The 27,406-nt window shown below is 44.8% G+C and overlaps 1 protein-coding gene across 3 annotated transcripts in view; it reads left to right on the forward strand.

Moving 5' to 3' along the window:
- epha8 (eph receptor A8) overlaps positions 1-27,406 on the forward strand; it is a 331,222-nt gene that overhangs the window by 69,241 nt on the left and 234,575 nt on the right. The window lies entirely within an intron of this gene.

Below are 27,406 nucleotides of genomic sequence, written 5' to 3' on the forward strand. Positions count from 1 at the left end.
GGCTTAACACCGCCCGGTGCGGCTCGACTGCGGGACTTTTCACCGCTGGTGCGGCTCGGCTGCGGGACTTAGCTGCGCAAGGCTTGGTCGCGGGCCTTTCATCGCCCGGTTCGGCCGCGAGACGTTTCAGCGCCCGGTGCGGGGACTGTGCGGGTCGGTCGGGGACGAGCTGTCTGTCCGTGGGTGTGGGGAAGAGAGGGGAAGTTTTGTTGCCTCCATCACAGTGAGGGGGTGTTTGGAGTCACTGTGATGGACGTTTGTGTTGGGGTCATGTGTCTTGTGTTCTTTTTTTTTTTCTATGACTGCTATGTAGTTTCGTTCGGTACTTCGGTACCGAACGACAAATAAAGCTCTGTTATACTGTTATCCATCATGTTTGGGTCTTTACTAGTTCAAGACTGTGCATTTTTATCAGATCTATTCCTCATGATTTTGTACACCTCTGTAAGATCACCCCTCATCCTCCTGCGCTCCAAGGTGTTCACAGAGTCTTTACAAATTTTGTGGAATGGCTCAAATTATGAAATTGATTCCTCTTATGAAGAAATAGCCCACGTCAAGCAGGTAGTAGCTGGCAACCTGGATGAATTGGACCTAGGCAGTGGATCTGGATGGAGTAGATTAAGAGATTTCCCCATTGCCTGAAGGATCTGTGAGCAGACACAATATTCATGCATATAAAAACCCCGTAAAGCGGGCTTTTTGTTTAGAGGGAGGTTTTAATTCAGTGTTCTCAGGAATTTGAATGCACTTTCTGAAGTGTAATGCAAGAGGAGTGATTTCAAGATGAATTAAAAAAAATAAAAATCTGCATCATTGGGATGGAACAATTGAATTGTTCTTTCAAAGAATCATCTCAAGCATCATGGATGGACAAACCAGCACATCCAAGAAGATCAAAACAAAGCCTCATTGCAAGATACAATCACCCATCACTCCAATACAAAGTGAATCAAGCAGAAACCTCTTCTTGCAGGCCTCCACAGAACAGCAAATGATGACAGGGGCACAAGTTTCTAAGTGTATCTTTAGTTATGTTGATGTCTACCACTGCAGGTGACAAGCAAGCCTCCTCTTGACAGTGGGAAGTTACAAGGAGTCATGAGTGGAGGTTCCTCATGAAATATATTTCAATGTAAGCACTGAAGTCCATCCTACTGGGCATATCCGGGGCCAGATGCTTTGGTACATCCACAGAGAAGGTTGCAAGGTGCCTTAATAAGCCCCATGGATGATGTAAACTTTATAACACTGGACCAGTGAATTCCTGGGAAATGAAATGCCTCTAACAGGTTTACAACAAGATCGCATGCACATTGATCCTGAGCTCTTGTGACATACATGTTGAAAGGGCGGACGGTGGCGCAGCGGTAGAGTTGCTGCCTTACAGCGCCAAAGACCCGGGTTCCATCCTGACTATGGGTGCTGTCTGTATGGAGTTTGTATGTTCTCCCAGTGACCACGCGTGTTTTCTCCGGGTGCTTCGGTTTCCTCCCACACTCCAAAGACGTACAGGTTTGTAGGCTAATTGACTTCGATAAAATTGTAAATTGTCCCTCGCGTGTAGGATAGGGCTAGTGTACGGGGTGATCGCTGGTTGACATGGACTCGGTGGGCCGAAGGGCCTATTTCCGTGCTGTATCTATAAAGTCTAAAGAAATGAAAAGTTAAAGAAGGCTTGAGTTTATATAGCGCCTTTTGGCACGACAGGGCATTTGAAAGCATTTTACCACCTTGGTCACACGCAACCCCCAACCGAAAGGGACAAGGAGGTATCTTCCAAGAAGAAGGCATTGGGCTTGCTGATGCTCAGCTGGTTGTGTTGGGGCAGACCATGTTGATCGCAACACTGACCTCTGGAACAAAAATTTTAATCCAAACTCAGTCAGAGGAAGAGATTATCAACTGGACAGAGGAAAAGATTGAAGGATATAATTCAAAACCTCCCTGAAGAAATGCATCATCCCCAGCAGTTGCAGGAACTGTGTGGCCCACGCCCATTGTAGTGAAGGAGCATTCAGGATGGTATTAAAAACCTCCACTCGGCCATATTCTGTGGAAGAGTCTACCGTTCCTATATCTGCCTCTTCAGCCACCTCAGAAACTACAGAAATGTGGTGTATTTACCATTTTGAGTATTTGTGTTTTGGCAGCTGAGCCTTGCCGTAGTTCCGGGTATAAAGCATTGTGGGATACCTGATAACACTCTCTGGTGGTGTTGAAGTAAAGCAGCCATATGTTGTATGCTAACCTGTCTCACTCGTCAATTCTTATCATAATACACCACAGTTAAAGTTGGCGACAAGGATGGGATACGAACCCACGCGTGCAAAGCACAATGGATTAGCAAAATGGAAGCAGGTCAGCTTTGATCCCGCAGAAATGTTTCAAAAGGTGGTGAACATGACAGCAAAAGGAGTATAGACATATTGAAGAGATGTTACTGTTTACTTTAGAGATGCAGCGTGGAAACAGGCCTTTGGCCCACTGAGTCTGCGCAGACCAGCAATTCCCACACACTAACACTATCCTACACACTGGAGACAATTTGCCATCGTTTCCGAAGCCAATTTACCCTACAATCCTAAATGTCTTTGGAGTGTGGGCGGAGACCAGAGCACCCGGGGAAAACCCACGTGATCACAGGGAGAACGTACAAACTCCGTACGGACAGCACCTGTAGTCAGGATCAAACTGGGGTCTCTGGGGCTGTAAGGCAGCAACTCTACTGCCATGCCACCGTGCTGCCTTCACGAGAGGTCCGTGCAGACATTTTGCATGTTTCAAGTTCAATCAAATGAATTGCCCTTTGGTTAGTTAAGAAAGACAGTGGAGGGAATCTGGCTTGCTCCTCCCGCCACCTCTGCTTTTTGTTGAATGGTGTTTTGGGATCTTTTAGGTCTACCCAAGGAAGCAGACAGTTTGATATCTCAGCGACAAGGTGAGTTGGAGCTTTTCTGCCATCGGGAGGTATCCAAAGCTGATTTGAGCTTGTGTCTTAGAACTGGAGCACCCGTCATTGAGTCAAGTCCAAGCCTGGCAGGGTGATACAGAGGTGAAAAGGAACTATGTGCTAAGGAGCCCCACCGTAAGATCAAAAGTGATAGGAGCAGAATTAGGCCATTTGGCCCATCAAGTCTACTCCACCATTCAATCATGGCTGACCTATCTGTCCCTCCTCACCCCTGTAACCTTTGTGAGCTTGACAAAATAATTCTGTTGACACTATCTGTGAAGACGGTTGTGAGCTGTCATCTGTGTCCCGTTGGAATTGACGGTATGTAGGTGTGAAACAGGAGCAAAAACAAAGAAAATCCCCCATTGGCTTGAGATTGAGACGCCCATGGAAACTCAAGAGACTGCAAACGCTGGAGTCTTGAGCATAAAACAGACTGCTGGAGGAACTCAGTGGGTCAGGTTGGAGGAGGGAAATGGATAGAAGAGGTTTCAGGTCAGGACCTTTCTTCAGACTGAGATACCCAAGGGATTAGATTGTGATCAAGTGATATTGAAATTGCTCCCTCTGTGAATGATGTTGCTGCAGTCCCTTATTCTGGTTCAATGTACTTTAATAGACAGAAAGATAGATGTTGCATCAGATCTCACGGGAGCTCTTTTTATCAAACATTGCAGTCAAGTTAGATTCAAAATACACTTGTTTCAAACTGCTAAATAAATGTGCCAGACTGTGGCACCACTGAATTCTCCCAATGCAAATGCAGAGCAGGAAAACAGATTACATTGAAGACCGTGCACTTAAGCAAGTCGAAGAGATTGAATATAGCAGCAGGAAGAAAAAATCTAATGTCATAATAAATATTGGTCTGTGACTTTGTTCTTGCAATACTGAAAAGCAGTACCATGAAGCCGAACACTGCTTTTGTGTGTAGAAAATACTACTCAATAATGTAGGGTGGCATCTCAGATGCAGGTTCATGGGTTCGTTCCTAATTTCAGGAGCTGTCCGCATGGAGTCCGCATGTTTTGTTTAGTTTGGAGATACAGCATTGGAACAGGCCCTTTGGCTCACCGAGTTCACGCCGATCAGCCCCTACACTACACTATCCTGCACACAATTTATGGTTTTTACCGAAGCTAACTAACCGACAAACCTGTATGTCTTTGGGTTATGGGAGGATACTGGAACACCTGGGGAAAACCCATGCAGTCAAAGGGAGAACGTGTAAACTCTGTCTCGGCAGCGCCCGTAGTCAGGATCAAACCCAGATCTCTGGCGCTGTAAGGCAGCAACTCTACCACTACGTTACCATGCCGCCCATGTTTTCCCCATGACCATGTTTTCCCCATGACCTATTGAATTGCCGGCTGGTTAATTGGCCACTGTACTTTTTTTTTCCACTTTCCATTTCAGATTTTCAGCATTTGAAATCTCATTTATTTTTGATCAATGAGTAAAGACTCATTTATTTTTCCACTATTTCGCAGGAGCTTGGAGTGTGGGCAAAGGAATTTGCCATCATTCGACGTTCCCCAAACTGCAGTCCCTGGGGTTGTATTATTCCTTATCGGCACATCATTGCAAACTGCTGTTAAGAGCATTTGACTCGTTTGGGTAATAACCTCTAATTGCCTGACCAGCTTTGTACCTGATGCCTTCGAAACAAGCCCTCACATCTCTCTCATCATCATTATCACCGTTGAAGAAGCAGCACTCTCCAACACTCGGAAGAGTACTGCTAATATATGGTATCACAAAATGCTGGAGTAACTCAGCGGGTCAGGCAGCATCTCAGGAGAGAAGGAATGGGTGACGTTTCGGGTCGGGACCCTTCTTCAGACTGATGTCAGGGGAGGGGGCGGGACAAAGATAGGATGTAGTTGGAGACAGGAAGACAGTGGGAGAACTGGGAGGGGGGAGGGGAAAGAGAGGGACAGAGGAACTATCTGAAGTTAGAGAAATCAATGTTCACACCGCTGGGGTGTAAGCTGCCCAAGCGAAATATGAGATGCCGTTCCTCCAATTTGCGGTGGGCCCCACTATGATAAGGGAGGAGGCCCATGGCAGAAAGGTCAGAGTGGGAGTGGGAGGGGGTGTTGAAGTGCTGAGCCACCGGGAGATCAGGTTGGTTAAGGCGGACTGAGCAAAGGTATTGAGCGAAACGATCGCCGAGCCTGCGTTTGGTCTCGCCAATGTAGAGCAGTTGACATGTGTCTCTTCAACATCTGGCTCTCTAGTTTGCAACCGCAAGGTTAAATGCAGGCAGCTGGATACTCGTGGTGTACCTCAACAGGGAGCACACACTGAATCTAAGAAGCATAATATAACAAGCAAATATAACATATTGGTATACTTGGGAGACTAACAACTCCAGAAATCTCTTGAAGTCTGTATTGAATTCAATCCATAGCTGAAGCACCACTGCTCCCCAAAGTTTCATCACCCTCTGATGGAAAAAAATATCTCTTCTCTATTCATGTTTGATTTTAGTGCTAAATGACAATCCTGTCGCGTCCAGACCCACTACAAACCCCTTATTGTTTTGAAGGTGAACTTTCTACTCGTCTTCTCTGCCACGGATAACATTGTTCCCATATCTACCTTACCAATTCTCTAAGAATTTTACACATCTCAATGGCCAATGGTGCTTTATTGTCACATGTGCAAACGCACGGTGAAATTATTTTTGAATACACCTGTTATTGCACAATTACTCAGCTCGTACATCGCCCCGTGATGCTTTTGGTGTTTCGTTTCGAGGTGCAGCGTGGAAACAGGCCCTTCGACCCACTGAATCTGCGCCAATCAACGATCATCCAAGCACTAGTCCTATCCTACACAATTTACAGGAGCCAATTAACCTACAAACCTGTATGTCTTTGAAGTGTGGGAGGAAACCGGAGCATCTGGAGAAAACCCCCAGGGAGAACGTGCAAACTCCACACAGACAGCAGCTGTAGTCGGGATCGAACCCGGGTCTCTGTCACTGTAAGGCAGCAGCTCTACTGCTGTGCCACCGTGCGTCCTCAAGCTTCATTGCTACTTACATTTCCATTTAGTTCTGTGTCATCAGCAAACTGGGATTTTTTTGTATTTGATTCTCTCAGTCAAATCCTTGATGCAGACAGTGAATAGTGGAGGTCCAAGCACCATTTCTAGTGGTACCTGAGCATCACTGCCTGTCAATCTGAGCTGACCCCTCTTTGTTTTCTGGCTGTTCACCAACTCAAAATCCACACTCGCTTGTAACTCCTAATACTCGGTAAGTCATCAGAAAATTCCAGTAGATTAATCAAATATGATATTACTTTCATAAATCCATACTGACTCTGCTAAGCCATATTATTATTTTCTAAGTGTCTTGAGAGTGCATCTTTAATTATAGATTCCAGCTCTCAGTGTTTGGCTAACATTTAGGTAGTTCTCCGATTTTTCTCGCTCCTCCCTTTCGTAAATATTTGGTCACATTTGCTCACCTCCAAATGTCGGAACCATTTCAGAATATATAGGTTGGTAACCAGAGGATCACCAGTCTTTGTGTGTGGAAAGGAACTGCAGATGCTGGTGTACACAAAAAATAGACACAAAATGCTGGAGTCACTCAACAGGTCATTCAGCATCTCTGGCCAAAAGGAATAGGTGAGATTTTGGGTCCAAACCATCATCAACAATCTTCATTGCTCTCTCTTTTAAAACTCTGGGATGGAGATCATTGATCCTTGGCATTTATGAGGTTTAGTCCAGTTAGCTTCTCGACTAATATTTCTCTAACACTGATTTCTTTTGGTTCTCCATGTACACTGGACTCTCCAGTGTGCTGGTTCTCCAGTATTTCTGAAGTTTCTTTTTCAAGACAAGGCATTTGTCCAATTACAAATATTCCAGTCTCTGGGTGAGGCAGACATATTTGCCCTTACCCATCCCTTCCACATTCCAAACCTATTGAAGCTCTTCACAACTCTGTAAGTTTTAAGATTTAATACTATCTTTAATTTCTCCTGTAATAGATCTCTTTTCCTGTTGTGTCTTTGTGTATTAAACAGTGAATATAAATTGCATAGATTATTTTTGTTAATAGACAATAGACAATAGGTGCAGCAGGAGGCCATTCGGCCCTTCGGCCAGCACCGCCATTCCATGTGATCATGGCTGATCATTCTCAATCAGTACCCTGTTCCTGCCTTCTCCCCATACCCCCTGACTCCACTATCCTTAAGAACTCTATCTAGCTCTCTCTTGAATGCATTCAGAGAATTGGCCTCCACTGCCTTCTGAGGCAGAGAATTCCACAGATTCACAACTCTGACTGAAAAAGTTTTTCCTCATCTCAGTTCTAAATGGCCTACCCCTTATTCTTAAACTGTGGCCCCTTGTTCTGGATGCTAGCTGCTGCTTGTCCACTGTCATACCCTTTAATGTAAGTTCCCAAATTTGCCCCAACCAAACTGCTCCTAATATCCTTCATAGTTTTGTTTGGTTTCAAATTGAACTGCAGAACACGGTGATACAGCAGTAGAGTTACTGCCTTACAGTGCTTGCAGCGCCGGAGACCCGGGTTCGATCCCGACTACGGGTGCTGTCTGTACGTTTGTAGATTTGTTGTAGGGAGATACGTTGTAGGTAGTTTGTAGATTCTCCCTGTGACCTCCGTGGGTTTTCTCCGAGACCTTTGGTTTCCTCCGACACTCCAAAGACATGCAGGTTTGTAGGTTAATTGACTTGGGCTTGTATACTAAGTGCAAGTGTAAATTGTTCCTAGTGTGTGTAAGATATTATTAATGTGTGGGGATCGCTGGTCGGCATGGACTCGGTGGGCCGAAGGGCCTGTTTTCGCGCTGTATCTCTAAACCAAACTAAACTTTCTAAATTTATGGCCATTTATATTGTTAATTTATTCACTTTGTTGTGAATATTGAGGCTTTAAATGTGGCCTTGTGGTATTTTTCCCTACTCTGGTTCTGTCTGCTTCTTCTCTTTTCCCTACGCCTGTGTATTTTGTTTACTACGATTCTAACTTCCACTTCCAGCTCTGTTTCTCTCCCTCCTCAGGCTCCTATCTCCCTGCCAAGCTAGTTGGAGGGATTTGAAAAACGATGAGAATTTCAAAACCCGATATCCGAGAACTGTGAGGAGTTTGATTGTCGCCAAGGGCAGACAGATGATGGAATCAGGGTTTTGGCTGCACAACACAACAGCCAACAGAAGCCGAGTCTGCAACGTAATCGTGCAGAAGGTTCCGGCAAAAAAATCACCAAAGTCTCTAATACTATCTTTTTTTAATTAGTTTGTGGAATGTGGATGACGGGGACAAAACATGCCTTTTCCTAATTGTTCTCCCCTGTCCGGTGCACATCCATTTCTCTCTTCCTCCCCCCACCCCTCCACCTATATCCATCCCTCTGGCTTTGCATTTCTCCCCCCTTCCCTCCTTATCCATTGACTTGGACTCCACAGCCTTCTGTGGCAATGAATTCCACAGATTCACCACCCTCTGACCAAATAAATTCCCCCTCATCTCCTTTCTAAAGAAGCATCATTTAATTCTGAGGCAATGGCCTCTGGCCCTAGACTCTTCCACTAGTGGAAACATCCTCCCCACATATACTCTATCCAGGCCTTTCACTATTTAGTTAGTTTCAATGAGGTCCCCCCTCATCCTTCTAAACCCCAGCAAGTAGAGGCCCAGTGCTGTCAAACGCAAATCATATGTTAACCCAATCATCCCTGCGATCATTCTCGTAAACCTTCTCTGACCCTCTCCAATGCCAGCACATCCTTCCTCAGATATGGGGCCCTGAACTGCTCACAATACACCAAATATGGTCTGACCCATGCCTCATCTGAATGGTGTGCTAAGGCATGTTAGAGTTAATCATCATGGTGCATCAGGAGTCGTATTTATGCCAGGCAGAAATTTTAGATTTTTTTTAGATTTAGAGATACAGCGCAGAAACAGGCCCTTCGGCCCACCGGGTCCGCGCCACCCAGCGATCCCCGCACATTAACACTATCCTACACCCACTAGGGACAATTTTTTCATTTGCCCAGCCAAATAACCTACAAACCTGTACGTCTTTGGAGTGTGGGAGGAAACCGAAGATCTCGGAGAAAACCCACGCAGGTCACGGGGAGAACGTACAAACTCCGTACAGACGGCGCCCGTAGTCAGGATCGAACCTGAGTCTCCGGCGCTGCATTCGCTGTAAGGCAGCAACTCTACCGCTGCGCCACCATGCCGCCCTTATGGACGGCACAGTGGCGCAGCAGTAGAGTTGCTGCCTTGCAGGCTGTAAGTTACAGCGCCAGAGACCCGGGTTCGATCCTGAGTAAGGGTGCTTGTCTGTACGGAGTTTGTATGTTCTCCCCGTGAACTGTGTGGGTTTTCTCCAGGAGCTCCAGTTTCCTCCCACACTCCGAAGACATACAGGTTCGTAGGCTAATTCGCTTGGTATAATTGTAAATTGTCCCTAGTATGTGTAGGATAGTGTTAGTGTGCGGGGATTGCTGGTCGGTGTGGACTTGGTGGGCCAAAGGCCTGTTTCTGCGCTGTATCTCTAAACTAAACTAAAATGAACACGACCTATCAGATTTACTTCTCGGAAGGACTTCTGTGCACCCAATGGGTTTTTAAATCAATCCATTAGCTTTATGCATGGTCACGATGCTGTTACTATTTTTGATTCCAAACTAATTAAAATTCCCTTGATGCCAATGAAAGATTTGAACTCTCGTCGTTGAATTGGTGGTCCAAACCTCTGTGTGTAGGCCCAGTAATTTAGCCATTGTAATGCAACAAATTCTTCTTTACTGAAATTTGTGGACACATTTTAGTCTGAATTTACAAGCTGTGTTTTTGGTATTCGGATTACATTGTTGCACTTCATGGAACATCTTGACATGAATAAACACCGCATCTCCAAATGCTGGTTTGGCTTACTGGTTGGAGAGCTTCCACACTGGTGGAACAGATTGTATCTATTTTCTACTACAAGGAGTCACCCTAATTCATGGTTCGACGAGGAACCCGAGAAGGTCAGGCCTGGCAGAGAGACAATGAGTCATTCGGCAAAGCAGAGGAACGCATGCTGCAAAGAAAGATAAGAGAGGACGTATTAACACTCCATTGCCATGAGGGGAATTCAAGCTAGACCACAACATGTACAAAGCGAAATCTCGTTGTTTGTGCTTCGGGGCACTTCCCACCACATCTCTTGTTCAATATCTTCAAAGAAATTTAGGACATTTTGAGGATAGCTTGAAGTCAAATTGTCTGAATGGTGTAGGAATATAAAGGAGTAATGTTTCCCAAATGGTGCACAACATCTTGACCAAACTGATTGTGATGACCATGAAATAGAGCCTCCAATTGCAAAGGAGTTTTCATTTTGGCAGAGAAATTTATCTCAATTCTTTTAGTGTTCCAAGTTGGGATTGATGCGTTATCAATGATGAAAAAAAAAGGTACTTTCTCATTTCAAAGGTTTCAAAGGTCTTTTATTGTCACATGTACCAATTAAGGTACAGTGATATGTGAAATACCATACAGCCATACGAAAACAAAAAGCAACAAGACACACAACTACATAAAATTTAACATAAACATCCACCACAGCGGATTGCCCACATTCCTCATTGTGATGGAAGGCAAAAAAAGTCCAATCTTGTTCCTCATTTCATTCCCAATTAGGGGAAAGAGTAAGGTTTCCATTATTGGCATAGTTCCATTATGACTGATGGAACTGTGATGTTTGGTGGACCGTGTGGGGTGGGAGGACCCGTTGCTCCTCCCGTGCAGCAGGTGGCACTGCACAGGACAAAGGGAGATGTTTTGTACATAGTGTAAGAGTGTGCAGTCAGATCGTGGGGTTGCAGCCATTTTAGTTGTCTTGCTGCCAGCATTGAGTTAATGTAATAAAGACTTCTGTTGTTCCTTGAAGTCTCTCAAGTTTTATACAGACATAGAAGAAGAACACGAAAGGAACAATGCCACAAATGTACATTGTTTTGACAGAGCCCATTAGAAACCAAGCATCCCTATTGATCAGGGGTCTTGTTGTTTTTATTAATTTATATATTTTTTAAAATCTTTAAATAGAGTGGGCATGAAAAGGATGTTTCCATTAATGGGGGAGTTTAGAACCAGAGGGCACAGCCTCGGAATAAAAGGATGTACCTTTAAAACGGTGATGAGGAGGAATTTCTTTAGCCAGTGGGTGGTGAATCTGTGGAATCCATTGCCCACAAATGGCTGTGGAGGACAAGACATTGGGTATTTTTAAAGTGGGGATTGATACGTTTTTGATTAGTAAGGGCGTCAAAGGATATAGGTAGACGGTAAAGGGAGGGCATTGAGAGGGAAAAATATAACAGCCATGAATGAATGGCGGAGTATACTCAATGGGCCGAATTCTGCTCCTATGTGTTATGGTTTTAAATGCATATTAAAATGGAATTGCTCGTTACATTGGATTTCTGTCGTCATGTTCCACCAGTGAAGCCCCAGTGTGTACCATTGCCCAGTCTACGGGAAGGTGACCATTAATCAGATTTTTGCAGCTGATCTGACAATAGTAGGGTTCATGGTTTGCCTCTGGGCTCCAGTAATGGCATCAGATTGACTTCGCACCTCACACACTCACATCACAAAGAAGCACCTGGAAGCATTAAAATGTGACAGAACCGTAATTAACCACGTAATTATTGTAACTGTTTCATAAAGCGCCTTATTTTAGATGCTGCATTTAACAATGAAAAGAGGCCAATTAAGTTAAATATATGGAAATCATATTTCCTACCCTTGGCAGCAGGTGATTTCCTTGCCTCACGGCATCTGAGCTACAGCACGACGCGGAATGGGTTACACAGCGAACATTACAGGTCATCGATTTATTGTCGGCTCTGGCTCAGCAGAAAAGGTGTTCGCCTCTAAGTCAGAAGACTAATGGGTTTATATCACACTTTAAACTTGAGCCCGTTATCTAGTCTAGTTCTTTGTTGCGCTTCAGGGAGTTCTGCCGCTTGGCGGGCAGGTGCCTTCCCAGCTGGGATTAAAAGTCCGCTAAACTCGTATTTAAAGATGAGCGGGGAGAATTCCCCCATTAACCCCTCCAGCGACACAACCTGAACAAATTGGTTGTTGATCCTTCTATCTTGTTGATAAACCTTTATTTCCTACATTATAATGGTGCAGCACTTCATTACAGAGTCACAGAGTCATACAACATAGAAACTTGTCCTTTGTCCCACGCTGGCCAACATGCCCCGTCTATGCTAGTCCCACATTTGGCCCGTATACCAAATAAAATAAAGAACATCTTTGGAAAGAAAGGACTGTGGAAGGAACGGAGGTCGTGAAAGGTGCTGTGTAGACAAATACTGGACTAACTCAGAGGGTCAGGCAGCATCTCTGGAGAAAAGGAATAGGTGACGTTTCAGGTTGAGACCCTCCTTCTGCTGCTGATACGGAGAGTGTGTGCGCTCCCAATGCATTGCTTCGATGTTCTCAATACCATTCAAGAGTTCTGTGTACACTTTGCACGGGCAAACATTATATTAACACTGATAGAAGGTCAAAAATGACCAGCCGGCAGAGTAGCATAGCTGGTGGTGCTGCTATCTCCCACGTTCGATCCTGAACTTGTGTAGGTGTGGAATTTACATGTTCTTCCTGTGACTGTGTGAGTTCTCTCCGGGTGCTCCATCTTCTCTCCCAAATCCCAAAGACGTGCAGGTTTGTAGGTTAATTGGCCTCTGTAAATTGCCCCGAGTGTGTACGGAGCAGATACAAAATTGGGAAAACATGGAACAAGCGTGAATGGGTGATCAATGGTTGACGTGGACTTGATGGGCCGAAGGGGCTGTTTCCCAAGTGTATCTTTAAGGGAAACGTCAGACATTCATGAAAGTGGGCAAACCGTTCCATGTTATAGCCCTAGGAGTTGGGAAACAACTGGATGCCTTACCGGGCAACCATTGAGAAGACGTTTTCTCGCAGGTGTATAGTGACATGTTCTGTAATAAGTGCAGAATTTATTACAGAGAATAATGGATGCAAAGGTTTTCTGATAAAGTGCCATTTAATTTTGTATATCTGTTAGTATGTTGCAAATAGATTTTGCAAGTACATTTTACCCAGATGGTTTTTGACTATGGTGAATGTTTCTCTGAGATCATCGGAGGCTGAGAATCATTATCCCCTCCACCACAAGCCACTATTTAACATATAACAGCTTGATGCGCATTTCCTAGTGGTGCCCATGGCAAAGTTTTGATGGGTGGGAGACGAGTGAACTTCCGAACTTGGCCCCACTGAAAACAACGATGCAGGCCGGAATACCTGAGCCAAAGAACACCTGTATCCATGGTGATCCTAAACAAGCTTCTTTCTTGAATGTGCCAGTTTGTCACACGGCTTCTTGACGTGAAGCCATGCAAATGAGCACTTTGAGGGCCATTCCACAAAGTGTCGGGACAAAGGAGGAGGCAGAACAATGTAAAACGAGGTCTCGAGAAGAGACTAGGTTGTGTGCAGGCGCAGTGTCGTCTTCTTGTGAGATATATTGGATAATGTAAGCCTGTTGCGCTAACAACTGGCTAATTTTGCACCATCAATTGTAAAGGGAAACAAAACTGTTTAAAGTATAAAGTTCCCTCGCTAATAGCTAGCATTAAATTCTCAACTGTTAAAGTTGAGAATCAACTTATTTCCTAGAAATTCAGTCAGATAATGCTGCTTCTTTCAGGGTCTATGCAATTTAAAATCGATTCCCCCCCCCACCCCCGTCCCCCGAGTGAATCTCAAACATGACAATTTTTGTTTCTGAATTTTTTGCCCAAGCAGATTTCATTGGTGCATGCTGGCAGGAGTATGATCGTAATATGCTAAACATATCAGACCAGGACATAAGTGATAGGAGCCGAATTAGGCCATTCAGCCCATCAAGTCTGTTCCGCCATTCAATCATGGCTGATCTATCTCTCCCTCTCAACCCCATTCTCCTGCCTGCTCCGCATAACTCCTGACTCCCGTACTAATCAAGAATCTATCTGTCTCTGCCTTAAAAATATCAATTGACAGCCTTCCGTGGCAATCAATTCCACAGACTAAAGAAATTCCTCCTCCTTCTGCAGCTGCGGCTCACCGGCAGTCTCTCTGTCTTTTTTTTGTTTTTTGTCTATTGTCATCGTTTAATGTACGTTTTGTTCTATTTTTAACTCTGTGTATGTGAGGGGGTGGTGGGGGGGTTGGGGGAAACCTTTTTTTCTAATCTCTTCCTCAACGGAGATGCGACCTTTACCGTGTCGTATCTCCGTTCGCGCTACGGCCTAACATCGTGGAGTCGGCGGCCTCCAGCTGGGATCGACCTTGAAGACTCCGGTCGCTGGGCCTGGACTTACCATCTCGGAGGCTTCGGCCGTGGGCCCTGCAGACCGCAACATCGGGAGCTCGCAGGTCCCTGGCTGGCGACCGGCTTTTGGGAGCTCCAGCCGTAGCAGCTTCGACCGCCCCGAAGCGCGAGGTACGATCGACCCGCTCGCAGGCCCTTCATCACCCTGCGTGGCTCGGCCGCAGCACTTTCCATCGCCCGGTGGGGGCTCAGGACTTTCATCGGCCTGCTTGGCTCGGCCCTGGGACTTTCCATCGCCCGGTGGGGGCTTCAAAAAGTTGGGAGCCTCGATCACCTCGTGGCACCACGGGAGAAGAATTGAGGAGGAGATAAGACTTTGCCTTCCATCACAGTGAGGGTGTGCTTAGAGCAATCACTGTGATGGCTGTTTGTGTAAAAATTGTATCTGTGTGTCCTGTGCTTTTTGTTGTCTACTGCCGGACCCTGACGTGAGAGGACGCTGGCGTTGTTTATTCGCCGCTTTTCCGTTAGGATAGTTTGTCTGTTTGTTTTTATGTTGATTGTTTTTGTAAAGCGCTTTGAGCACCCGATAAGGCGCTATATAAAATAAATGAATTATTATTATTATTATTATCTTCTTCCTAAAGGAACACCCTTTTATTCTGGGGCTGTGACCTCCAGTCCTGGACTCTCCCACTCTCTCCCGCAGTAGACAGAGACCAGCACCATTTATCCGGAGATGCATGTCCGATTGCCAGTACACCCAACAATTCCCACCACCTCCTCCCATGGTCCCGCTGATCCCTATTTCATTCCCAAGCTCCTCAACAAAGCCTGCCTTTTCACCATCCCTAACACCGACCACTGCGCCTCAGCTTTCGATCCAGCCCATTCCCAACACTTGTGTCTTGGATATTTTATGTCCTGGAGTCGAAAGCCTTTTCTTGAGAGCAGATATTGGACAGTAGATTTGGCGAGAGATAGCATCCTTATAATCAGAATCAGAATAACCTTTATTGTCATCCAAAAAAACAAGTCTTTTAGACGAAATTCCGTTACCCACAGTCCAACAATAAGAGCAATAAAAATATGCAATAACACACACAATCACAAACCAACACAAAAAAAAAAGAAACATTCATCACAGTGAGTCTCCTCCAGTCACCTCCTCACTGTGATGGAAGGCCAGAATGTCTTTTCTCTTCCCCTGCCGTCTTCTCCCGCGGTCAGGCTGTTGAAGTTGCCACGTCGGGGCGGTCGTTGCTCCCGACATTGAAGCCCCCGCCGGGCGGAGAAAATCCCGCGGCCTGTTGCAGGTCGGGCTGGACGGTGAAAGGTCCGCAGCGGGCTGACCCAAGCCCCATGATTCGGGGCGGGCGAGGACGCTGCCGCTGCCGCTGCCGGAGCTCCCGCAGTCGGCCCCCACCCAGGGACCTGCGAGCTTCCGATGTCCACGCGGCCCGCGGCCGAAGCCTCTGGAACCTCCAAAGACGAGTCGCAGCCACACTCGCAGCGCCATCACAGCCTCCGAAGGCAGCCAGCTCCGCAGATGGTGAGTCCAGTCCGCGGGCTCTGCGAACCAGAGCCCAGGTGGTCCCAGGTGGAGGCCGGCAGCTCCAGGTGTTTTGCCGATGGTAGGCCGCAGTGGGAACAGAGACACGACCCAGAAAAAAGTCGGGTCTCCGTTCGGAAGAGACAATTTTACAGTTCCCCCCCACATATAGTACACAACCACAAAAAACACTCCATCACATCTAAACACTACAATTAAGACAAAAAACAACAAAAAACACAAAAGACAAACGGACCGCAGGTGAGCCGCAGCTGCTGCGCAGCGCCGCCACTTCCTGTTCTAAGAGAAAGTATGGGAAGAGGTGAAGCCAACATGGCCGTGGGAATCGGTGGGTTTGTGGTAAATGTCTGTGGATAGTTTGCCTCCTGAGATGGAGACAGAGAGGTCCAGAAAAACGAGAGTAGTGTCAGAAATGGGTCTAAATGAATCTGAGGACGGGGTGAATGATGGCTTGTGATGCAGGCCAATGAATCAGTTTGTGTGCTGATTGAGATGGTCTTTCTAGCCTTCTCCAAGTCTCTGGATTGTATTTTCGACTCAAAACACGATGTTGGGCCTAGAAAAAGAGGGAGGTGTTGAGAACTACAGTCCAGCAAAGGCCACTAGGCAGCCCTTTCCCCATTCTCTCTCGTATCCACCATACACCTTTCACTTATGTTTGCATCTTATGTTTTCCAAAATGTTTAGCTCCAATATCTTGTCTGATAGATTATGCAATATGTTTAGAATTCTTTGCAATGAAAAATGAGATCCATTATACATTTTCATTTCCTCTACTTAAATACAGCCCTTTAGGCCTGACTTATCTTGTATTGATTGCTTATGACTTTTCCTCATTGCTTTCTGTAACTTGATAGTGGTACACCGCTAGTACTCTGCAGAATTTAGAAAAGCTTTATTGAGGCTCTCTCCCTTTATGCATGGGGCCAATCTTGTTATTCCATCTCTTCCTCTTTTCCCGCGTTTAACCAAACTTAATAAAGCCCTGAGATCTATCTAATGGAATCTAATGCTTCAGAATAGTCTTTGGTGAAATATTAGAATCTTCTGACTTTGTACCTGTTTTGTTTCTTAATTGCTGTGATATTGAAAGTGGCACGTTTCTGACATTTGTAAGCCCCTCTCTGGGTCTCGTTGTGTTGCATTCAAGAGAGAGCTAGATAGAGCTCTTAAGGATAGCGGAGTCAGGATGGGGAGAGGGCAGGAACGGGGTACCGATTGAGAATGATCAGCCATGATCACATTAGTATAAGAAAATAACTGCAGATCGTAGAGTAGGAGGGCAGGAGGTTGATCAGTCTGAAGAAGGGTCTCGACCCGAAACGTCACCTATTCCTTCTCTGCCGCGATGCTGCCTGACCTGCTGAGTTACTCCAGCATTTTGTGAATAAATAGCCATGATCACATTGAATGGTGGTGCTGGCTCGAAGGGCTGAATGGCCTACTCCTGCACCTATTGTCTATTGTCCATATTATCACCCACAATTAGGAGACAGCTTGATGTACAAATTCCTGTTCCTGTAGTCCTATCAAAATTTTTTATACAGCATGGGCATTAATATAATTTTTAATCACAGTACACGATGCATTTGCATTTGTCAGTTTAAATTTGTGATAATTCCAACAGATTTAACAAGGTGAAAACGCAGAGATATTTTTAGGCTTTTAAGTACGCAGGGAAAAATGATAGAAATCAGAGTGTTGGCAAACGAGAGGCAGAATTTTCAGTGTAGAGGCAAAATCTGAAAGCCTTAAAGAATCAGCCAGGCTGCTCACGTCAGAGCTGTCGACAGGGATCCGATTTCATTTAATTCAATTTCGTTTTTATGACTTTAAATGACAATTTTGTCTTAAATTTAAATTCGTCAAAGGAGACTGTGCAAAGGTACCACAGGGAAATGCATGGCAAATTTGTCACTGTGCTATCTGAAACAGACCATGAAATTTCACAATTAACTGTCTGGTGTTATGCTCTAAATTGCAAGCGGTCACATTGAAAATAAACTTGTATCAAATGGCTTTCTTATTGCTTCTACACGGCCGTTTACGCTTGGCTTTACTTATCTTTCAGGTAGTACACAATAACACGATGTCGGCATTAAAGATGAGAAACAACTTGGAAGCATTTGCCTTCTACGTTGAGCTCCAAGCTTGTTATTTAGCTGTCAGTACCTTCGAGTGGCATAATTTCTCACGCTGCAGGTGTGCTTGCAATCAGCAAAAACACTCTTATATTTTCAGGTATACCATGATTAGTACGCCTGGGAGGCACAATGATGGAATCAGGAAACCCCCGGAGAGCTGAAGTTTCTTCTTAGTAGATAGACACAAAATGCTGGAGTAACTCAGCGGGACAGGCAGCATCTCTGGAGAGATGGAATGGATGATGTTTCGGGTCGAGATCCTTCTTCAGACTTGTAGGAAAGAACTGCAGATGCTGGTTTAATGTAGGAAAGTCAAATGTAGAAACAGCATCTGCAGTTCTTTCCTACACATTTCTTCTTAGCACCTTGCCCTGGAATTTCCCCTATAGTTGCACTCAGGAGCAACCAGATTCTGGCTGGCAATCAAATAGACCGCTTAAAAAAATACAAAGGTGTAGGTTACTTGTGCAAGTAAGACTTATTCAAACCTCCTCAATCTTCTATTATCTTCCAATGTTTCTTTTCACACTGAGTGCATCCTCACCATGATCTTGGTTCTGCAACCAAGTAATGGACCCTTGTGTATGAGTTACTGCTTTTATACTCAGAAACTTTCCTCATAAGTGAATCGATTTTCAAACCCAGCTGGAAACATGGTCATTTTGTTGGTGTTTCGTTGCCACTTTACAAGACATCGTAGAGTTGTCGTTGTGCATCGCGGAAATGGGCTCTTTGGTTTCCCATCTCCAGGTCGATCTTTTTGCCCATTTGTACTAATCCCATTTGCCCCCGTTAGGACCATATCCTTCTAAGTCTTCCTATCCAAGTATGTGTCTAAATGCCTCTTAAATGCAGTGATTATATCTCACTCCACTAATGTTTAGAGGGAGAGGGGCCATATGCAGGCAGGTGTGATTAGTAAAGATGAGGCATTTTGCCATCTTTGCATCAGCCATGATCATATTGAATGGCGGTGCTGGCTCGAAGGGCCGAATGGCCTACTCCTGCACCTATTTCCTATGTTTCTATTTTGGTTGGCATGGTCACGTTAGGCCAAAGAGCTTGTGCTTTATGACTCTATTACTCAATTACCTCCTCCAGCAGCATGTTCCAAATATTAGACAATAGACAATAGACAATAGGTGCAGGAGTAGGCCATTCACCCCTTCGAGCCAGCACCGCCATTCAATGCGATCATGGCTGATCACTCTCAATCAGTACCCCGTTCCTGCCTTCTCCCCATACCCCCTCACTCCGCTATCCTTAAGAGCTCTATCCAGCTCTCTCTTGAAATCATCCAACGAACTGGCCTCCACTGCCTTCTGAGGCAGAGAATTCCACACCTTCACCACTGTCTGACTGAAAAAGTTCTTCCTCATCTCCGTTCTAAATGGCCTACCCCTTATTCTTAAACTGTGGCCCCTTGTTCTGGACTCCCCCAACATTGGGAACATGTTTCCTGCCTCTAATGTGTCCAATCCCCTAATTATCTTATATGTTTCAATAAGATCCCCCCTCATCCTTCTAAATTCCAGTGTATACAAGCCTAATTGCTCCAGCCTTTCAACATACGACAGTCCTGCCATTCCGGGAATTAACCTAGTGAACCTACGCTGCACGCCCTCAATAGCAAGAATATCCTTCCTCAAATTTGGAGACCAAAACTGCACACAGTACTCCAGGTGCGGTCTCACCAGGGCCCGGTACAACTGTAGAAGGACCTCTTTGCTCCTATATTCAACTCCTCTTGTTATGAAGGCCAACATTCCATTGGCTTTCTTCACTGCCTGCTGTACCTGCATGCTTCCTTTCAGTGACTGATGCACTAGGACACCCAGATCTCATTGAACATCCCCTCTTCCTAACTTGACACCATTCAGATAATAATCTGCCTTTCTATTCTTACTTCCAAAGTGAATAACCTCACACTTATCTACATTAAACTGCATCTGCCATGTATCCGCCCACTCACACAACCTGTCCAAGTCACCCTGCAGCCTTATTGCATCTTCCTCACAATTCACACTACCCCCCAGCTTAGTATCATCTGCAAATTTGCTAATGGTACTTTTAATCCCTTCATCTAAGTCATTAATGTATATCGTAAATAGCTGGGGTCCCAGCACCGAACTCTGTGCAGAAAACAAAACTTACTCCTGAGATCGCGTTTAAAACACCTTAAACCCATGCTTTCTTGTTTTTGGTACCACTGGCATGGGAAAAAGACTTTGACTGTCAACCCCATTTATGGCTCTCATGATGTTCGTAAGTGATAGGAGCAGAATTAGGCCATTTGGCCCATCAAGTCTACGCCACCATTCAATCACGGCTGATCTATCTTTCCCTCTTAACCCCAGACATCCGGTCATTCCTGAGCTTCCTTCAGTCTAGGTTACACAATCCCAATCTGTCCAAGCTCTCCCCACAACTAAAGCACCACAATCCCTAATTTGTGTTTTTGTGTGTGTCTAAGTCTATGTGGCTGTGCTGTTGCTGCAAGCAAGATCTAAGTTGTATCTGTACTTCACTATCCTTGTGTAGATGACAATAACCTTGACTGGACCTTGATCCAGACAAATCTCTACACTTGGTCCATCCAGGGCCATCACATCATTTCCATAGTTTCCCAGTAAGAACAGCATCCAAGAGAAGATATCCTCACAGAAATCTGCTCCGCACTTTGTTCCTGTGAGTGGATTCCTGTGACATTGGTGTAATCACAGTAACAGCTGAAAAGGTTCCTCGATCTGAAACATGTGACGTGCATGGATGATAATGGAACTAGAAGCACTTCTGAAAGACATTTGGTCAGGGACATGAACAGGAAAAGTTTACAGGTATATGGGTCAAACACGGGCAAATGGAACTAGCCTTAGATAGACATCTTGGTCGGTGTGGATGACTTGGGACAAAAGGGCCTGTTTCTGTGCTATATAACTCTATGACCTGAATTCTGAAATTTTAACAATTATTTTTTAAGAAGGAATAAGGAATACATAATGGGAGTGTTGTATTTCCCTTAAACCATGATCAATTAAACTATCTATGGTCATTGTTTACTTATTGCAATATATTCGGCCCACCTGATCGACACTGGTTTCCAGTGTAGGGAATACCATCAGTCCATTCCCCTTCACCTTTAAGCTCTTTAATTCCCTGAAAGGGAGATGTATTCAAGAGAGAGTTACATATAGCTCGTAGGGCTAACGGAATCAGGGGATATGGGGAGAAAGCAGGAACGGGGCACTGATTTTGGATGATCAGCCATGATCATATTGAATGGCGGTGCTGGCTTAAAGAGCCGAATGGCCTCCTCCTGCACCTATTTTCCATGTTTCTATGTGACCTCGCCTTCAATTGTTTTGCATCTTTGTATACGCTAAGGGGTCATTTACAGAATCCAGTCAACCCATTGGTACATCTGTGAAATGCAGGCAAAACTGGATCACTCACTGGCATCTGGGTGGTCAGGGAGGATGTGCAAGTCCCACACAGACAGTACCTGAGGTCAGGATCACACCAGGGTGGCTGAGCCAGCAGCGCGCACTGACACGTTGGTATAGACCGCATTACAGGTTGTGAGCAGAGCCTCACCAAATCTCTTCACAATTAAGAGAGGACGTTTGGGCTTGATAGAGGATGGGTGAGTTTACAGCCACTGCAGATCGATGGAAGAATAAATCAGACCGTGTCTAAACTGGACTGTGAGTTAATGAACACGATGCAAAGCAAGTTGACAATTTATTAAAGCGGGCTTTCGTGCCGATAAATTAAATTAATCCGGTGCAGAGCCAAGTTTGGAGGTTGGAATAAGGGTGAGATTCTCTGTCGTTGGGCCCAAACCTCTCCTGCATTGTTGCAGCACCCTCTCCTACCTCCCTCCCTCCCTCCCTCCCTCCCCTCCCCCTCCCCCTCCCCCTCCCCTCCCCACTTCCCCTTCCCCCCTCTCCATCCCCCTTAACCTTCCCCCTCTCTCCCTCCCTCCCTTCCCCCCCACCTCCCTCCCTCCCTCCTCCCTCCCTAGGATAGATTTAAACATTAAAATCTGAATAACTTAAAAATATAACACCGATTTCAATAAAACTACTTGCTTTACCATTAAAGCGATGACAGTGAGAAAGGTGGGCCTAAAATTGTCAAGCTATCGTGTACCGTTTTGGCTGTAGTTTGATCACAAATAAACAAACAAATGAGAGTTTTAGTATATGGATAGCACACAACAAGAGCTTTCCATTGTACCTCAGTACACGTGACAACAAACTGAACTGGACTGAGAATATGGAATCATTTCACTGATGAACCCCATTTAGCGGCTGATCTCAACCAACAAGGTGTACAATGCTTTCATTGCTCAATTCAAATAACCAAGCCTGAAATCCCAAAATACATCCGGTCACATGTACACTCGTTTATTGGGGTATAGTTGCGTGTAACTGTAGGACCAAGAAAGGATCGTTAAAAATCCAAGAACAGGAAGATGTCTTCTAGTGTTTTCCCCTCCTTTACATAAAACTTTGTTGGTCATAGAGTCACTGAGATATACAAATGGAAACTGACCCTTCGGCCTATCAACCATCAACCTCCCATTTTACACTAATTCTTCATTAATCCCATTGTTACTTTCCCCCCCATTCTATTTAAGTCTGCCCAGACTGTATCAGCGTTCAACGCACTAAGGTCAATATACAATGGCTAATTAATCTTTGGGATGTGGGAGGAAACTGAAATGTAGTCGCAAGGAGAACATGGAAGTTCCACTCAGACAGTACCCAGGGTCAGGATAGAACCTGGGTCTCGGCATTATGAGCCAGGGGCTCTCTGAGCTGCTGCATCTTCCAATTTCTGAGGTCTGCGTCTTATGGTTTCAAACTCTCCTTCATACCCTTCAGCAGAATGTTGCTAATGCCGCCACTGTCCTCCCTTTTGCCCTTTGATAGGAATCTTGACCGAAGTCCGTGGACATAGTAAATCAGCCGCGAGTCAGCAGTTAGAGTCAGCATGGAAACAGGCCCAACTTGCCCACACTGGCCAACATAACCCAGCTACACTAGTCCCACCTGGCTGCGTTTGGTCCATATCCCTCCAAACCCGTCCTATCCATGTACCTGTCCAACTGTTTCTTAAACATTGGGATAGTCCCTTGCTCAACTTCCTCCTCTGGCAACTCGTTCCATACAACCACCACCCTTTGTGTGAAAAAGTTACCTCTCAATTTCTGATAAAAATCTTTTCCCCTTCACCTTAGACCTATGTCCTCTGGTCCTTGAGTTAGAGATAAAATGGAAAGAAGGTGAAGGTTTCTCTTCAGAGAGTGAAAGAAAAGACAAGCTGTTTGGGATGTGTGGAGGTGACATGGCTTCAGATTGCCTTTTTGTTTTGCTGATATTGCTTTGTCCTAAAATACATAAGCACTTTCAAAGTTAAAGAAGAGTTGGAAAATTGCACCGTGGAAGTAATGGGTAATGGAAGGTGATCCATTGATTGATGTTGGGAGCATTGGATTCAGATCCAAATGATGGTCAGGTTACCTGTCCCTTGAAGCTCCGAGCTGGAAATGTTTCAGCTGTGCCATTGCCCCAGGTCTGGAAATAGATTTTGAGAACCTTTCCCCTTTGCAGTTGTAAAAAGCAAGAGCTGTTTCACATTCAGTCTTCCTTTTGAGAGGTAGAGCCCAAGGTTACACGGTTTTCTTCGCATTAACCCCTGCATGGATAATATGCAGCAACTGTGCAGTCTCTGACGCTGAGTGCATAATGCCTTTATTACTATTTTTGCATGTTAACATTATTTCAAAAGCAAAAAAAACTAAGAGCCAAATTTAGATCAGTTGATAAGAAAACAAAGTTAATACCTTGATTAGTTTTATAATTTTAGTTTTAGAGAGACACAGCATGGAAACAGTCCCTCCAGCCCATCAAGTCCGCACTGACCGTCGGTCGATCACATTAGTTCTGTGTCATACCACTTTCTCATCCACTCCCTACACACCTGGGGTATTTTCTTTTTACAGAAGCCAATTAACCTGCAAATCTTCACATCTTGGGGATGTGGGAGAAACCTGGAGCACCAGGAGGAAACCCACGTGGTCACAGGGGAGAACGTGCAAACTCCACACACCACCCGAGGTCAGGATTGAATCCGGTCTCTGGAGCGGTGAGACAGCAACTGTGACAGTTGTGCCACTGTGCCATCCCCTTCAGTCTTTTGGAACTGAGAAAAGTTAACAAATAATCCTTGATAAATTAATTTTATATCTATCACCCAGGCAATCTTTAATCTTTTTTTCTTTTCTTCTTTTTTCTTATTTGGGGTTAGTATAAGGGGTGGGGGTGGGGGGGGAAGGGTGGGAGGGCTTGTTTTCTAAAAAGTTCTGTAAAAATAAGAATAAATACATTGAAAAAAAAATAAAAAAATAAATAAAATTAGGAATAGAGAGAGAGAAAAAAAAAAAAAAAAAAAAAAAGAATTGGGTGCAGGTTACAATCCCTAAATATATAATTTTTTGCAAAAACTTTCATCTCCATTCCCTTCAGGAAGCCATACTTAAAGAAGCCCCATCCACAAGCATTAAACTTCAAACATAGGGTTTGTATAAAAAGCTAAATTAATATTTATCATTTATATTTTAAACTCAGCAGAAGATAATTCTATTAATTTATCTGATATGTTTTCATGTTTCAAGCCTGGATATCCACAATTGCTTCCTTCGACTGTTTAGCCATTTGCCCTTCTGGTTCTCCCAGTGATGGTTTAATAATCTTGTCATAATTGAATGCTGTGTACGTGGCTAAATGCAAAGAGTTTACAGCGCAGGTACAGGCCATTTGGCCCAACCAGCCCATACCAGCCTTCACTCTCCATCAGAGCGCATCCCATCTTATCCTCCCTTCATTTTCTTTTGCCATTCTTACAATATCTTTCTTTCCCATGTGGAGATTTAGCACAAGCCAATGTTGCAAATCCAATTAATGGATTGTCAAGTGGGAAATAATGCATCTCTGGCAGGTTGAGATGAAGTGTTTCATGGTCAGGCACAGTTACAACTCCACTTTGGGTCATTAGGCATCTTCTTGTGAAATGAGGAGTCATGTTCATAAAACATTGGGGCAGAATTAGACCATTCGGCCCATCGAGTCTGCTCTGTCATTTGATAATGGCTGATCTATTTTTCCTTCTCAACTACATTCTCCTTCCTTCTCCCCATAACCTTTGATGCCCTTACAAATCAAGAACCTATCATTCTCTGCTTTAAAAATACCAAATGACATGGCCTCCATTGCCGTCTATGGCAATTAATTACACAGATTCACCACCCTGTGGCTAAAGAAGTTGCTCCTCATCTCCATTCTAAAGTTACGTCATTTTATTCTGAGGCCGTGCCCTCTGGTCCTTGACTCTCCCACTACTGGAAACATCCTCTCCACATCCATTCTATCTAGACCTCTCATGATGCGGTCGCGTTTCAATCAGATCCCCTTCATCCTTCTAAACACAGTGGCATCGATGACCCATGAGGATTCTGTTCAGGGCTGCTGACCATCAAAGGGTCAGAGCCAGAGACCTCCAATGCAGTAATAAACGCAGGAAAATAAATGAAACTTAAAAATTTGACATTTAAAAATTATCCGATCTTTCCTACCAATGGCACTAAATCAAAACATGTATAGTTTCTGTCACCCTTTTTAAAATACAGACATTTTACACTATTCCTCTTGAAAATGATTTGCATAAACATCAAACAGAGTCCCTGGCATATCTTCCACAACTTCTTTAGATAGAGTGTCATTTTTGCCTTTTTAAATGTTACCAGCTATCACCAGATAAGCAGCTTGAAGAAACTTAATTTCAATGAGTTGAACAATAACCTGGCCCAGGGGAATTGGAAAAACACGATGGCAAGCTAATGTGAATCAGCACCAATTATGTAGTGTCGATGCAGATGAGAAACGTTCACTGTTGAGGATGAAAGATGGAGAAAGTCCAAAGCCGGAGCTCGGAAATACTAAAGGCATTGAAATGAAACGAGACAAAGCGGAAGACGTGGGATAAATGTCAGGTTGTTAGCACCACGACGAAGCAAGGTGAATGCAGAAAGTACAGACGAGTTAACAAGGTGAAGTGTGTCCTTGAGAGAGGATTAGCAGGTAATGTAGAAGGCAAGTCTAAGGTCGACAGGGTAGCCGTAGCTTCAGGAAGATATTGGCAGGCTGATGAGATGGGCAGATTCAAGGTGACAGACTTCAGTGCAGAGAAGGGTTGGAAGAACGAACGAGAAGTGACAAGATGCAAGTTTTAATAGTGGTGTAAAGATGCAGAGATCCCGTGATTCACATGTATAAATTTAAAAAACCCCACTTGTTTACAAGTATAATATAAGCTATTACTGTACCCAGGCTGTGCGTTTGCAGAGGTCATAGTTTCTATTGCTGTACTGTAACTGTGCACCACTGAGCCATTATAATCCTTATGCCTACTCAATCTGAATGTGTAAAAGGTCCCTGAGATGAATTTGAACCATGGAGGTTTTTGGTGTGAAATTCAGATTGAGCCATGTTCAAGTACGTGGCTAGACGCAAAGTGCTGGAGTAACTCAGCGGGCCAGGCAGCATCTGTGGAGAAAAAGGGAATGGGTGACATTTTGGGTAGGACCCTTCTACAGACTGTCGAAGAAGTCTGAAGAAGGGTTCCGACCAGAAACGTCACCCAACCTTTTTCCTCCAGAGATGCCTCCTGACGCGCTGCACTTTGTGTCTTTCTTCCGTTTCAACCAGCATCTGCAGTCCCTTTCTGCACTTTGGGTACGTGGATCCTCGGTCAGTTTCTCAGTCAGCCCTTGGGACCAAGAATTGACCTCCTCAGGAGCCAGGATCCCATTCACATTCAAGGTCTGCATAATGAGAGTTTGCAATGTCCTTGCATGATATTCTTAATGGCTAATGATATTAATTTGCACAAATTATCCACGGAACTGGGTCAAAAGTCGGAACTGTCAATGGAGAAACAATGCGGAAATGCGTTGGAAGGCACTGCAGATGCTAGGTTAAACCAAAGATAGACACAAAATGCTGGAGTAACTCAGCGGACAGGCAGTATCTCTGGGTAGAAGGAATGGGTGATGTTTCCGGTGGAGACCCTTCTTCAGACTGAAGAAGGGTCTCGACCCAAAACGTCACCCCTTCCTTCTCTCCTGAGATGCTGCCTTTCCCCGCTGAGTTACTCCAGCATTTTGTGTCTTAACATTTCATGCAGAAATGTCTGATGAAGGGTCCCAACCCAAAATGTTCCTCCAGAGATGCTACCTGATCTGCTGAGTTATTCCAGCACTGTGTGTCCGTAGCTGGTTCCAAAGTTCACATCAAGCTCGGATCCGAGCAGTCAGTTC

This window comes from Rhinoraja longicauda, chromosome 30, assembly GCF_053455715.1.
Source record: "Rhinoraja longicauda isolate Sanriku21f chromosome 30, sRhiLon1.1, whole genome shotgun sequence".
Classification (NCBI taxonomy): domain Eukaryota; kingdom Metazoa; phylum Chordata; class Chondrichthyes; order Rajiformes; family Arhynchobatidae; genus Rhinoraja; species Rhinoraja longicauda.